This window comes from Balaenoptera physalus (genome assembly GCF_965194825.1).
Source record: "Balaenoptera physalus genome assembly, chromosome: 5".
In the NCBI taxonomy this organism is placed as follows: Eukaryota; Metazoa; Chordata; class Mammalia; order Artiodactyla; family Balaenopteridae; genus Balaenoptera; species Balaenoptera physalus.
In genome coordinates this window covers 84,328,665-84,345,329 of record NC_138884.1, presented here as the reverse complement: position 1 = coordinate 84,345,329, position 16,665 = coordinate 84,328,665, and positions in this window count along the sequence as shown.

The following is a 16,665-nucleotide window of genomic DNA, read 5'->3' as shown; positions in this document are numbered from 1 at the left end:
ATTACTTTTTTCTTATTTCAAAGTAATTAGTATCCATTATAGAAAATGTTGTGGCATGTATTCCTTAAAAAGTGATAAATATCAATACTTTAACTTTTTAATATAACTTTTCAGTCTTTTTGTTCCATGTGTAAACATAAATTTTTTTAAATGGGAAGCATTCTCTACGTACTGCTTTGTAATCTCCTTTCCCCCCTAAATCATGTGTCATGAACATCTTCCCATTTCATGAAATATTCTTCTAACACAGTTTTATGGCTATGTGGTATTACACTGCATGATAAGCCTTAGTTTATTTAGTCGACTCTGTTCTGTTGGACATTTAGCTTGCTTCTAATTATTAAAATATATTAAAAGCACTGCTCTGGACACCATATTAGCTAAATCTCTGTGCATATCCACATGATATTCTTGCTTAGAATTAAACCCTAAAAGTGGATTTCCTGGATCAAAGAGTATACATTGTTTAAAAAGCTTTGGACACATGTTGCAAAACTGCCTTCCAGGGAGGTAGTACTGGTTTCTATTTGCAGAGCAGAATATGATAGTATCTGCCTTCCAATACTCACCAGCATTGTGTAGTACCAGTTAAAAAGTTTTGCCCACCCTCTTCTTACTGTGCTATTTTCTACACAAAAGAAGGAAAGCAGAAATAGGTAAATTCCAAGGATAACAGGGACCTGTAAGAATAGAGTCAAAATGCCAAAGTCCAGCTTTATTTTAAAAAATAAATATCTAATGATGGACAAAGGGGCCTTCTTCTTATCTTTAGAACTAGATGATAAAAAAAGATAAATTCACTACTTGGGACTGGTTTTATTTTAACGTTGAGACCAAATTATAAAGAAAACTCCAATTTTAATTCTGTCTTTTCTGTCAAAGAGAACAAGCTTCGGAACGGAAAGGATTAGTGTGAACACTAGTGACAGGGACCAGAGCCCCATGTGGTTAGAGTGATTGTGAAGGGTCCTGCCCACTTTAATGCGTTCTGCAAGGTCTCTGTCCCAGGGGCCAGAGAGAACACACCAGTGAGATCACCAAACGATGGTTGGTGGTTTCCGTGGAATCGTGAAGGATGAAAGAGAAATGAAAAGACTGCTCTTCTGGCAAATCCGTAAATTTTCAGGAAAGGAAAGAACATGGGTTCTGAAGATAACAGACTGATGAACTCAACAACAAATTCATGTAAAATTCTAGATTGAATTTTAAAAGTATTATGAAAATTTCCCACATATGAGGGAAAGAGAACAATATAAAGAAAGCATCATGAACCTTCATCCAGACACAACAATTACCCACTCATGGCCAACCTTGTTTCTCCATCCCCACCCCGCCTCCACCCTGCCATTCTGACCCCCACTGCCTCCCTGACTTGGTGGTTTTGAGCCAATTCTGTGACATCATATGATTTCCTCCTTAAATATTTCAGTATTATCCCTAAAAGAGAAGGAATTTTTTCCCCTAAAAATACATCACCACAGTGCCATCATCACACCAAAAATATCAACTATAATTTCTTAATATCTTCAAATATCTGGTGTTCCATTTTCCTGATGGTGTCACAAAAAAGTATTTTTTGAGTTGCTTTGTTTGAATCAGAATCCAAACAAGTTCTGCCCATTGCATTTGTTTTCATGTCTCCGAAGTCTCTTCTGATCTACAGGTCCTCCCCCCCTCCCCTTTTTTTCCTCCTCACAATTTATTTTAAAGGAAAATGGGTCATAGGTACTGTAGAATTACCCACATTCTGGATTTGGCTGATGGCCTCCCCGTGGCGTTGTTTAATCCTAACCCTTTTTATTTCTGTGAACTGGGAGTTGAATTTAGAGGCTTCATCAGGTTCAGGTTCGATTTTTCAACAAGGATACTTCACAGGTGGTGCTGTGTACTTCCTCTTGCACCATATCCTTGTCTCTCTCTTTACGATGTCAGGTTTGATCTGCAAGGTTGGGGTATCATCAGCTGGAACTATCCATTATAAAGTTCCCCATGAGCTTTTTACCTAATGATTTTAGGAGTTATTGATTAGCATTGCCTAGATTAAATGATTTTATTCATTTAGGGTATGCAAATGGTAATATTCTAATTATATCATTTTTGTTATTTTATTAGCTAGAATACTTCTATAAAGAGAAAAAAACCCTTCCCTTATCAATTACTGGATATCTAAGATATGGTAAGGTATGACAAGTTAAGGAAAATGCTGAAATCTTTCTCTTTATGTACCAGTTTTCAGAATAGTGAGTTTGTTCCCTGGTGTCCTTCAAAGACCATCAGTGGATTTTTTGTGTTTTGTTTTGTTTTGCAGCATTATGTACTCATGGGTCTAAATATATTTTATGTATTTTCTTTTATTGCAGTATTTATTCTTATTTATGCTCAAATTATCCAAACTGTGACCAGTGGAAGCCTCTTCCATTTGGCTTCTCAGTTCTTCTGACAGTACACTAATTGTCTTTGATAGCATCCTTGTAGCTGGTACAAGATGGCCCAGGTTCCTCTTTTATACTTTTTGCCTAGACCTGGAATCAACCATTTCTCCAAGGAGCCCTGGTTCTTTTTAGTGGGAATTGGTATTTAGAGACCACATTGTGGGTCTTAGATTGGATTTTGGCATGAGTGATATACGAGTATTTTGGAAAGGAAGTGGTGGTCACTAGACACCAGGGACTAGTTAAAGTCATCATACATTTATTAAATAAGACATAGTTCATTCTAGATGAGAGAGAAGAGAATAGGCATAAACAAACAACTGGGACATGGTACTGTGTATAAAGAGCTTTGGGGAAATAATTATGCCCGGAGTTAAAGAACAAAGCTACAGCAAGGAGGTGATATCTGAGCAATGGAAATAGGCAGGCAGGTGAGGTGGAATGGAAGAAAACCTGGACAGAGAAAAGAACACGAGCAAAGCCCTGGAATCATCAAAGTGCGTGGTGTGTTTGAAGAAGAGTCAGATTTGCTTCATTTCCTCTGACAGGGATAGTGGATGTAGAGAACAGCCAATTGCAGTCGACATAATGTATCTGGACTTCAGCAGGGCATTTGTCCAGGCCTATCATGGTATTATTTTGGACAAGATGGAGAAATATGGACTAAACGATAGGACGATTAGATGAATTAACAACAGTCAGGTGAATAAATGAACCCAAAGGATGCTGATCAGTAGATTGACATCAGCATAGAGGATGGTCTCTAGTGGAGTGACATAGGGCTCTGTCTAGTTCAACATTTTTATCAATGATTTAGATAAAAGTATAGAAAAAATACTTAACAAATCTGCAGATTATATGAAGCTAAATGAGACAATGAGTAGTCTTAGTGATAGAGTCTGGATCCAAAAAGATACTGTCAAGTTGGACTTATTGAGATAAAATTTCTAGGGATAAATGTAAATTTCCACAGCTGAGTTAAAAAAAACAAAAACAAAAACAAGCACACACAGACACACACATGCACACAACCACCTGGGAGAAGCACCGTTAGTAAAGCATACATGAAAAAATTTAGGAATTTAGCTCTGCATCACATATTATTAATGTGCACGGATAATGGCAGGGTACACAGTGTGTGATGGCGGTGCTTGTCGACAGTGGGCTGTTCAGCTCCCTCTTGGGGAATACTTTGAAAGAGCAATTGGCAAACTGGGGTAGCTTATAGGAGAGTGTCCTGACTGGTAGGGGAATTTTTAAATTTATAATGAAGAGTCAGAAACCTGGAATCAAAGAATTCACAGGGACTATAAGAGCTACCATAGCTGTAGAGCTGCATGTAGAAGCCTTTCGCAATATTACCTTAAGCCAATATAAGCGTACAACTGGAACCACTGGGTAGAAGTTAGAGGGAAACAGATTTCTGCTCTGTGGGAAAACGTTGTAATAATCAGAGCGTCCCAGAGGCAGAGTAGGCGGCCCCGCAAATCAAACCTACCATTAAAAACACGGAGACAACTAGCGGGGAAGTCGTTGAGGAGGAGAGTCAGCCATCATAAGAAAGAATTAAGTTCTCTTCTGTATCAGAGAGTCCCTGACCCCTGTTCCCCTTAAGCAGCCTCCCTTTCAGGCTCCCAAATACACATGCTACTCACACGACTGCTTAGACTGCACCCTGAAACGTTCTTCATTCACACAGTGCCCTCACACTTTGGTCTTTCCTTTTCATCCTCCTCCTATGCACCACTGTCAACGTTGCCATACTGCACAAAGACTCGAGAGAGATGGATTCTAGTTTCAGTTCTTCTAATAGTATTTCTAGGACCTCAGGTGTGGTAGGTTAAAGATGGCCGAAAAGTCTTTGATGTTCCTGCCGCTGAGAGATGGAGTCTAAATTTCCTCCCCTTGAATCTGGGCTGGTCTCAGTGACTTGCTTAACCAGTAGAATGTGGTGGGAGCTATGGGGCTTCCGAGGCTCGGTCACGGGAAGCCTTGCTGTTGCCACCCCAGCTGCTTGGAATGCTCACTGTGTGAGGAAGCCCCAGTAGCCGCTAGCGAAGACCAGGGAGAGAGAGAGAGAGAGATGCCTAGTGAGCCCCAGTCGCTGCACCCCAGCTGAAGCCCCAGACATCACGTGGGGCAGAGATGTCATCCCTCTAAGCCCAGTCCAAATTTCATATTTGAGAGAAAAAGGAATGATTATTGTATTTTCAAACACTATGTTTTGGCGTGGTGTATAGCACAACGATAGGTAACCAGAATATCAGGTAAGTCGTCCTAACTCTTTGGGACTCAATTCTCAGTGTGTAAATGGGGTGAAAGAATCTAATACTTTCTAAGGTCCTCTTCCACTTTGACACTCTCTACGGCTAACATTTGTGGTCCCAGCATTCCTTTACACACCTTTTTAATAACCACTTATTTATTTTTCTTCCAGTTTTATTGAGATATAATTGACATACCCTTTGTACTCTTTAAAATCATTGAGGATCTCAAAGAACTTTTGTGTATGTGGGTTAAATCTGTTGGTATTTGCCATATTGGAAATTAAAACTGAGAAAAATACAAAATATTTACTCATTATTTTACACAATAATAAAAACCTATTAAATATTAACACAAACAAAATATTTTTGATGAAAATGTTTTCCAAAACAAAAAAATTATTAGAAGAGTGGCATGGTTTAACATTTTTGTGATTTTTTTTTTTTTAAATACCTAGCTTGATAGAAGACAACCGGATTCTCGTACGTGCTTCTGCACTGAGATGTTGCAATATCACATGTTATGTAACCTCTAGAAAACTTCACTGCACACTTGAGGGAGAATGAGCCTGCTCGAGGTAAACAATGTATTTATATTTCTATGAGAAGAGTTTTGACCTCACAGACACTCCCCTGAATGAATGTTGGGGATTTCCAGGGGTCACCAGACCATACTTTGAGACACACTGCTCTAAAGAAATGATGTGGAAAATTAATCCGTATTCATTCACTTGTGGCTGATAACACTTAACAGTTTCAAATTTTTAGAGGAATTTGTATTTTAACAAGCAATGAAGTCTTCCTCAGAAGGATCAATCTCTAATGGCTGCATTTCAAAAACACAGGGAGATCTTTGGTTAAGGGTCCTCTGTTCCAGTCCACGTCACTGGTCTCTGCCCTCTCAGCCTCCACTGAGTCTGGCCCTGGCCAGAAGCTGTGGCCACAAGACTAGACCCATCAGAGACAAGAAGAGAGCAAACACGCAGTCATGTTCAGGTCATCCATGGCATCTTCACTTTTAGATACTATCTTTCTTGTTTTATAGACAGAGAAGGGTTAATGAGTGATTAGCAAAGAATTGAAGATTACTAACTCTCATTGCCCCCACTTTAAGCAATTAGACTGAGTTCTTCATCACGTTGGAAACTATGCTGAGAGACAGTGGTAACATGGAGGTAATATGCCTGTTTATTTAATTAAATTATTGAAAATCAGAAATGATATCATATCTAGACTTTCCTAGCAATGGAGACGTTTCCCAGAACTTTTAGCTGCAGGTTTTTAGTAATTGCATTGTGCTAATCAACTAAAATGGCCCAGTGTAAATGTTAATAAGTAAACATAATCATAATCATAATCCTGGACATATTCTGTTGCCAAGGACTTCAAGGAGTCACATCCAACCCATCCCTCTGCCTTCAAGCATGGGTTATCATTCCGTTGATTCTCAGCAGAAATAATGTCAAAAAATGTGTTCTGCATTGGATTACTTCTTCCCACCTTCTTTATATCTTTTCAGATATCCTAGTCCAGAAAAAAAAAGGTAATTAATTCAAGTTATTTTAGAAAACATTCCAAAAGATCAAGATACTGAGAAACTTGTTCGAAGGAAGATATTTCATGGATCTCTTTTTTTTCTATAAATGAGACAATGAGTATACTTTACATGTAAGACCTACTGAGTCTACACATATTGAATATGATTTAAGTTGTTTGAGGGCTGGGTTAAAGGATTTTATTTTTTTATTTTGGTAACAACCAAATTGTAATAAATGATTAATTGGGCATTTTCCTCCTAGTTCCACTAGGAGTTAAATATGTTTTGATGCATTTAACAGTTCGGGGATTTGAAAAGACTGTATAAGCTAGCTAATACTTATCTGGGAAATTACTAGAATGATCAAAGATTTATGTAGGGTTGAAGAATATCTTGTTACCCTTAGGATTAAATGATTTATGAGAGAAAGTCAAATGACAGCATGTCAGATGATGTCCTTGAATTTTGGTTTTAGGAGATTTTTCTTAAAACGTGGTTCCTGTGTTATCAAGGACTCTCAAAATAATAAAATAATCCTTTGGTGAGCTCTCCACCTGCCCTGAGACCTACAGAATAATTCCTTCTTTGATAGTCTATAAATTAAGCTCTGGCTCAAAAGCCACAAACAAAGGCAAAGTGTTTCTGTTTTCAGAGCTCTGCCACCATCAAAGATGGAAATATATCCCTTCTCTCCCTTAGCATGACAAAGATCTTTGTCCAGGCCCTGGGTACTCAGGGACTATCTCCTTCCAACCCGCATTCTCCCTCACTATGGTCAATTTTGAATGTTGCAGCTAAACCTTCACTGTCTGGAAATTAGCCCTCAAACCCAGCATCAGCTATCGTGTTCAATATGAACAGTACACTTTTGAGGCCTTATTCTTCAGTCTTGAGTACTGAGAGAGAATTCTATGACAGGGCTGGAATAGAAGAGCATGCTAATTTAAAGCACCAATTTTGAAGTCTGATTCTAAGCCTGCTTCACCACTAACTAGTTATGTAACCTTGGACAAATTATTTAGCTTCCATTAAGTTTAAGAATTTTCATGTATAAAATGGGATGGTGTTAGTCTTTTGATTGTAAGAAACAGAAAACCGAAATCAAGCTGGCATATTAAACACACATGCATGCATGCATGCACACACTGGATTTATAAGCTACTGCAACAGAATAACTGCAGGAGCAGAGACAGACAGCTGAAGGGCTTGTTTCAGATGTGGCCGGTTCGAGGTTCTCAAATTCTGACATAGGAACTGTTTCTCCATGTCTGAATTCTGCTTTCCTCTGTGTTGGCCATATTCTCAGCCAGGATCTCCCCAGAAAGGGGCAAAATGGCTACAACAGCTCCCAGTTTCCAACAAAACAGCTTTAACAAACCCAGTAGAAGAAATGTCTCTTTGCCAAGAGTCCCAGCAGAAGTCCCAGAGTAGCTGTCATTGCCTTTGATTGGTCCAGCTTGGGTCCAAGCCCAACTTTAAACCAATTGATGTGGCCAGGAAGATGCTTGCTTTCTTTGGCAAGGCTTGGGTCATATGCTTTCTGCTGGAGTTGGGGATGGGATCAATCTCACTTGACCACATAGACTGAGATAGTTCCTGGACGGTTCTTGGAAGAAAAATTGAGTTGCTGCTTGTAGATGAAGGGACAGTAAGTACAAACAAGACCACAAACAGAACAAAACTAATCTATAACTGTCAACTACCATGGATAATAACATCTACCTGTACCTCATTGGGTTTTTATGAGAATTAAATAATAATGCAAGGAGAGCACTTGGAGCAGTGCCTGGCACATTGCAAGCACTCCATAGCATTAACTATTATATTAGCTATTATATTCCTCAACACATCTTTGTGGAATGAATGTTGAATATTAGCAAAGGTTCAATAGTAGCCACTCTAAGTGGATGGCATTTCACATATTCAGTGAAAAACCTTAGAAGAGGGCTGGCAGCTCACATGCCAAGTCCAATAGTGAGTGCTTGGAGTGCTGTGTCGAGAAGGATTCTGAGGCTAAGTCTCAGCCCATCAGGAGTTAGTGACATGCTCATTAGGAATGCCGTTAGGCCCTCGAGTTCTCTCTTCTATAATAAAACCTAGTACATAAGGCTACTTAGAAAGCTCTTTCACTTAACTTTGGGTTGGAGAGTTATTAAAATATAGAAGTACATATAGGTTTCCAATCCATATTAGAGAGGTTAATAAGGACTCTATCATGTGTAGTTTGAGCAAAGAGAGGGCAGGCATCAGCCTTTTGCACACTTGTAGATTCAGTGCCGAGCACATAGTCGAAGCTCAGCCAATATTTTTTTGCATCAAACTGAAAATAATTATGTTATGCTGAAATTCTTCCCATGGAACCCAGAGTCTATTGGTAAAGTTAAACTTGAGTAGTGTTAATGTTTTGTTCATAGGTTTCATGTATTTTTGCATATATTTCATGGCATTTACATTGAATTCATAAATAAAATATTCCTCTGTTGGTATGAACTCAATAAAGCATTTAAAAATAACAATAAAAATGTCCTCCTGCCCTCTTCTATGTTTATCGGTAATTTCCCTGATTTCTCAGCTCTTTAAGACTTAATGAAAGAACAATGCAGGGTGGCAAGTTGGTGACAGCAGATGTGGTCTGGCCAGTCAGAAGCAGAAAAGGCCTTAGATGACCCGTGTGCAAGGATCACATAGCTTCAAACAAAACTGCCCTTCTGGCATGGGCCATCGACCACTTCCTATCTGACAGGATGCTCCGTCACGACATCATGAAACGCATGCTGTATTTTCACTACACGCTTTGGGAAATGTATATGAAAAACGCCTGCATCACTGAACATTGAAGGACTCAGGTACGGCTAACAGAGGGAGTCGAGGACACTGGTTATGGGACCACAGGAGGGTAACATCCTGAGCAGTGTCAAGAACATGGTTTTAAAGCCAGACTCAGGTTCAAACTCCAGTCCCACCAGGAATTTTTGTAAGTTACTATCCCTCTAAGCCTCAGTTTCTTCACTTGCAAAATGGAGCTAAAAATATATTAAAAATAAAGAAATGGCCTCGTAGATTACTGTGAGAATAAACAAGATACAAGTCATCAAGGCCTTAGCATATGGTAAGTGCTTAATAAATAGTAGCTGTTTGTTATTGTTGTTGTTTTGATTTTAAGCCCCTGCTCAGAGGATGTTAGTGGGTAAAACTATAAATGGAATTTAATCTTGTAGATTAAATTAAATGTATGCACAAGCATGTTTGCACACATAATACTGTGGACTACTTATGGCTACATTTTATTGTTGTAATAGTCTCCAAAGTCTCATGCCAAGAATTTCTGAAATTTTACGCCCAGTAGGGCATGATATAAAAATAGTCCATTTCATTCTCTTCAGAATGCTTTTTGAGGATGTATTCCCTCTTAGATGTCCTTAGGAGTCCTCTTATATGCACTGGGTCAGGATTGAGCAAAAATTCAACCCCATAATAGTATCTTGTAAAAGGAGATAAAAACATCTAATCATACCACTACTAGTACTACTACTACTACTACTACTACTTTGGACTACTCTGTACAAAGAATGTTACTAAACCCAAGGGATGTCAATATAATTAAACTACTAAAACCCTGCTTTGTTCCCACTTTCCCTCTTTTATATATTAGGTGTATGATGACATAGTGTAAGGAGAATTCATGCTCCCATCACCTGACTGCTGAGGCCATAAGCATATCTTGCCCATGGCCAGCAGCTGACAAAGAAAGATGATATATAAGAACAAAAAAAGAAAAGGAAATATTAGAAGCAGCTCCCCAGAGAGTAGAAAATGCCCTATCCTGGAAGTGAACAAAAGCAGGGTACCCACAACAAGCTGCACGCCCTGGACCAGTCATTTCTAATAGCTCTCCTTTGTAAGACATGAATTGGTTCAGGAAACCTTCTTACAATGGGAAACTTACAACATCTACACACAAATGAATCCCTGAGACTTCTTGTTGCAATATTTAGCAATCTGATTTTGAATTGGCCAATTATTTCATCATCAGGTACATGCAGAAGTCAATTACAGAGCCCAGCATTCAACTGATGTCCACTTTGCTGTAAGAATTGAGATCATACTCAGGCTCCCTAAGGGTTTGAGGCTGAAATAGTTCACATAAATAGGAAGCTGCACTTCCACTCCTGAAAGCTCAGCAGTCCTCAAGCAAATTAAAAACAGGATCTGAGATTTTAACTCTGGAAGACACTTGGTCAAACTGAGATAAAAAGTGAGGTCAGTATAGATGCAAACTGAAATGATTCCTCAAGCAGCTGACATTTATGTCTTCTAATACATCCTCATAGTGACACAGGGAAAAAGTGAGGGAGATTGGGCCAGATTTTTGCTGGTACATTTATTTTTGGAATCGATAAGACCTACCGTTTAGAGAGTATTTCCTTTGTGCCAGGCTTATTTCATTTAATCCTTGTGACAACCCTATGCCTATGGTTGTCCCCAGTTAACAAAAAAAGAAACTGAGGCTCAGAAGACTATATAATATGCCCAAAGTCATATGGGGGGGCATTTAATACCCTTGTACTTCACTACTACATCTTACTATACAAAGCAGAGTAAAATATTTTCCATTTTCATTAACCTATTAATCACCTTTTGAGATAAACAAAAAAGAGAAATTCTAAATATATTTTGAACTATATTTTTAATATTGTGCCACTAATATGTATTTTTACCAGACTCCTAATTCTGATTTTTAAAAATACAAGAATGACTAATAATTATCACAATAATAGGCAATTTATTAAATATACACTATGTACTGCGGTTGGCTAAAAAAATGGCCTTTGCTCTATGGGAAAAGAATCTAAAAAAGAGTGGATAAATGTATATGTATAACTGATTCACTTTGCTGTACTCCTGAAACTAACACAACATTGTAAATCAACTATACTCCAATAAAAACTATTAAAAACTAAATTAAAATAAATAAAATAAAATAAAATAATGGCCTTTGAAGATATCAGATCTTAATCCCTGCAACCTGTAAATTTTAATTTATATGGAAAAAGGATCTTTGAAGATATGATTAAGATAAAAATCTTGAGATGGGGAAATTATATTGAATTATCCAGACGGGCCCTAAATTCAATCACATAGATTCTTTTTTTTTTTTATTATAGTAGAGTTGATGTACAATATTATATAAGTTACATGAGTACAATATAGTAATTCACAATTTTTAAAGGTTATACTCCATTTATAGTTATTGTAAAATATTTGCTATATCCCCCATGTTGTACAATATATCCATGTAGCTTATTTTATACCTAATAGTTTGTGCTGTTTAAGTCCCTACCCCTATATTGCCCCTCCCCCCTGCCCTCTCCCCACTGGTAACCGCTAGTTTGCTCTCTATGTCTGAATCACATGGATTCCTATAAGAGGGAGGCAGGGGAGGTTAGGCAGAAGAGAAGGCGACATGATTGTGTAGGGAGAGATTAGGGTGACGTGGCCACAAGCCAGCGAGAATGCTGGCAGCCACAAGGAGCTGGAAAAGGCAAGGAACTGATTCTCCTCCAGAGCCTCTAGAAATAGTGCAACCCTGCCGTCACCTTGATTTTGACCCACTGTTAATGGTTTCCAACTTCTGGCCTCCAGAACCGAGAGAGATTTCTGTTGTTTTAAGTCACCAAGTTTGTGATAGTTTGTTACAGCAGCCCTAAGAAACTAACTCATGTGTCATGCCCTGTGCATAGTGTGTGTGTGTGTGTGTGTGTGTATTCTCTGGTCCTCACACTAATGCTATGAAGTAAGTATTTTATGTTTACAGATGAAGGAAGAGAAGCTTAAAGAGGTTGCCTATGGAGATTAAAATCACACAGCAATTATATGGCAGAACTGGGGTTTGAGTCCTGCTCTATACTCCTTCTCCCTCCCTGATTAGTCATTAATACACTTAAAGTGAGTTTAGGTAAGCATCTCGGAATAAACACAGGAGGATTGTTGGAGTTTTATTTATAAAGGAATTTCAAAACACTAGTAAGTATATTCTTTAAGATCCCAAATTATCTGAGAAGTTAGTCTACAGTGTATCACATACACCTACACTCCTATACCAAAGGCCATTGTAAGAAATGTTCTATAACAATTAGCCCTCCTGGCCAAGTAAAACCCACCCCTGATGGTGGGAAATTTCTACAACCTCCTAAAGGAAATGAACACGAAAGCTCAGCCTAGATCCATCAGCAGTGTTACTGAACGTAGAATATTTTGAAAAATCGTCACTTGGCATAGCCTAAATTGTAAAACAGTCCCAAATGAAGAAAGAAAGAATAATATTAACATTGAACAGTGTTGGTTTCAGGTGCGTATTAAAAGCTTATATGCTAGTGGTCCTTGTTAAATGCTGCTTCAGCCTGAACCCTCCTTGCAGATAGTTTCTTTCAGTCAGTAAGAAGTCAAAGCACAGAAAAGAAGATACCAAATAAAGAATCTATGCCTCAGTTATAAACATCCCATCACTGGTGTTTATAAAAAATGTATCAGTCTTTCATCTATGACTAGATTCAATACACATATTTTGAGAGCCTATTATTGCAAAGCAGTGTGCAAGTTGCTGCTTTAACGCAAAGACAAGAAATCTTAAAGGATCTTACAGGCTAGTTATGATAATCACAAGAATTAACCCCTACATGGCACTTGCTATGTACTGGTGTTGTTCTAAATGCTTTCCATGGATGCATCATTTAATCCTCACAACAACCCTATAAGGTATGTTCTATTATTACCACTCCCATTTTACAACTCAAGGAAAAAATGTTTAGAGTGATTACAACTTGTCCATGGTCTTCCAGCTACTAAGCAATTTAGCCAGGATTTCAGCCAGACAATCTAATTAAGAAACCCAAGCTCTTAACTTTCTCCTATACTGGAACCAGACGAGGGTACAGTTGACCAGAACATAAAGTGGGGAGAGATAATAGTTATAAGAAATATACATGAAAGTTACCTGAATGTTCATAGAGAACTGCATCTTGCCATCTTCCTTCAGCTTGGATTAGCCTTCTTCCAGTTCTTCAAGCACTCTGAACACAAAAACCGACCTCTTGTGGCTCAGGACCTTTGCATTACTGTTTCCTCTGCCTGGAATTATTTTTAAGTATATTAGAATTAATTTAATTACTTATTTAATTAAAAGTATTGATTTTGTTAATCATAATACTTAACACATTTATTATTTATTAATTAAAATTATTTTACGTGCTTGTTTAGTAGTTTACTTGTTCATTTTCGCCATTAGATTCCAGATCCATGAAGGCGGGGCTCACCTCTGTCATGTACAGCACTGAGTCCTGATGACTGACACACTGCAGGCCCTCAATTCGTGTTTGTTATTGTTGCACGGTTGCAGGAAACTTAGAAAGCATTCCTGCAAGTGGTCATTTTGAGGCTGGCTTTGAAAGTTGGCTACTTTTAAACTGCGGAGTTGAGGGGGAAGGAGATTCAGGTTGGAGGAAGCAGCATCAAATCTCCCTAACATGGTTACCATCACGCTTAAATCATGTATATGAAACACTTTGTAAAGAGTTGTGCATTTTTTAAAAATTATTTATTCATTCATTTATTTATTTATGGCTGTGTTGGGTCTTCGTTTCTGTGCGAGGGCTTTCTCTAGTTGTGGCAAGCGGGGGCCACTCTTCATCGCGGTGCGCGGGCCTCTCACTATCGCAGCCTCTCTTGTTGCGGAGCACAGGCTCCAGACGCACAGGCTCAGCAGTTGTGGCTCATGGGCCCAGTTGCTCCGCGGCATGTGGGATCTTCCCAGACCAGGGCTCGAACCCGTGTCCCCTGCATTGGCAGGCGGATTCTCAACCACTGCGCCACCAGGGAAGCCCGAGTTGTGCATTTTTGTAACAGTGGACTGGTAAGACTGGAAAAATAGGATGACGCCTTCTGTAAACATTATTTAATCCTCATTTACAGATGAGGAAACTAAGAGGCAAAGGGTGAAGTCACTTACCCAAGCTGGCCACAGCTGGAGAGCAGCAGAGCCAGGTTTTGTACTTAGCACTGGCTAGCTCAAAGCCCACCAAGTTCATCACAAAACCATACTACCTCCCCAAAGTCAAAAATCCTAAAATGCCAGGCTGAGGAATTTGTGCTTGATTTGATGAACCACAGGGCAAGGCTGAGACTAGGGTGAGGCTAGCAGAGCACTCACCTTGGGCTCAAAATTTAAGGGGGTGCCAAAAAACTTGGTAATCAAGATAAATAATATTATAATGCAATATTTAAAAAACATAAAATCAGCAAAATTGGCGCCCAGCTCCTTTTTTTGCTCTTTTTGTAAGTAAAGCTTGATTGAAGCCACGGACAGGATTAGGGGGAGGCAGGGTTATGCAAGCACAGGGTTGAATCCTGTTCTTTATTTTAAATTTTGGTATTTTGCTCCTCATGGATTTCTTTGGGATTAATTTTGATTTTTTAAAAAATATTGCATTAAAATAATATTTATCTTAATTACTGAGGGTTTTGGCATCCCCTTAAATTTTATACCCGAGGTGAGCACTTTGCCTGTCTTACCCTAGTCCCAGCCCAGCCTGACTTTGCTTTCAGTAAGAGTCATCTGGCCCTAACACATGATGATTCAGAGTGGGGAGCTGAGAAGAGCAGGCTAGAGCAAAAATCTAGACAAGAATGAATCGAACGCTGTCAAATTACTGTTTTAAAGTTTTTTGAAACAGTTCCCTTCTGTGTGCTTATGTCATCAAGCCAATACATACTTAGATCCATTTGGTTAATTTTGCTTTTGAATCTTAGTTTTCTTTTTAAACTTGTTTTATAATTATGTAAACTATTTATATGGTTTCAAAGTCAAATCTGTACAACAATATATAGTTGGAGAAATCTAGCTTCTAATTCTGTATCTTCCAACCTGGGTCTTTACCCACTGCTATAAGTAACCATGAAGAAAACTATTTGAATTATCCCCTCCCCCAACAAACAAACAAACAAAAATCAAGACCCAAATGAGGGAACTGGGAGTGAAGCTAGAAAACATGGCGAGAATTTTCAGAGTTAGTCTATATGACTTGGCGATTGACTGCATGGTGAGGAGAAGAACAAGGGCCAGGACCCCAAGACAGTGCCACAATGTAGAGGAGTTGCAGATAACTCTGAATTATCAGAACTGTGCCTCTTCAGTCAGCACTGGGAGGTCTAGGGAAAATCCTGGTTTGGGAGGGATGATGGCAGTCTCAAGTTAGGGGTATGTGACAGCCAACGAGCTTTGGAGTTTTTTGTCCTATTGTTAGGCTATTGACATTGTTGTGTTGCGTTAGAGTATAAAACATTTGAAATAATTGGGCCGATGATGGAACTTGAAAATAGTTTTGTTTTAGATTTTTCATGACATATTTTTGTTATTTTGGTAATAAGGCTTTGGCTTTTGAAGATAAAATGGCCATAATTTCAGTTTCTCCTCCCTTCTGTTGAGGAAAATAAAGACAGGATTTATTTATTTGCTTAATATCTAGATTTTCCTCTTTTGATCTCACATCAGGCATCTTAAATGCTAAATGTCTTTTCTCTCTCTGGGGGGTTTTCTGCCTTCATAAACACTCGCCCAGCTACTATATTAGCTAATTTTTCTTTCTTGAAATCCACTCTTACCTGAATTATTTAAACGGATCTTTTCTGAGCTCATTCTAAGTATTTTGCTATTTCATAAAGCAAAGCATTTTAGAATGTGTCCATTTACTAGAAATGTCTTTGGAAGCCCTTTCAACCCACTGTGTGATACAATACCCTATTGTGTGTGTGTAACCCAAACTAGTTTCAGGCTATTTTTACCACACACGCTCACACTGGTTTGAGCATTTTAATTAAATCAGACGAACAACCAATCACTAAGTTAGTCAGTAACCATTCCCTGAAAACAGTCAGACAGATTGTGTCTGTAGATATAGCCTCAGTCTTTTTGTTAACACAGCCATTTTGGTTTTCTTCACTTAATCTCATTAAGGGCATCTGCCTCCCTCCACCTGACTTAGACTTTCTAGGTTTCCTGAGCCAATGAATGTTTAGGTTTCCAATTACGTGTCTCCAGACGCATTTGTTCTGCCTTCATTCTTTTTGTTCTTTCCTTTCCAGGTATTTAATATATTTTGATGCACTGCATTTTTCATTTGTTAAAACTAGTTTTTATACTGGTTTCCAGTTTAGGGTCTTATCATTTTAGTATTAGTGTGTCAGCGTGTGTGTGTGTGTGTGTGTGTGTGTGTGTAGTATCTGTGTGTGTTAGGGCATTATAACATCCTTATCTTGGCTTCCTTTCATCTTTCCCTGATCCCGGGGCTGGACGAAGGCCTTGTGTCTAATAAGTCATTTGCATCAGCATGTCCCAAATGACCAAGAGAGGAGGATAGGAGAGATTAGCATGGTAATC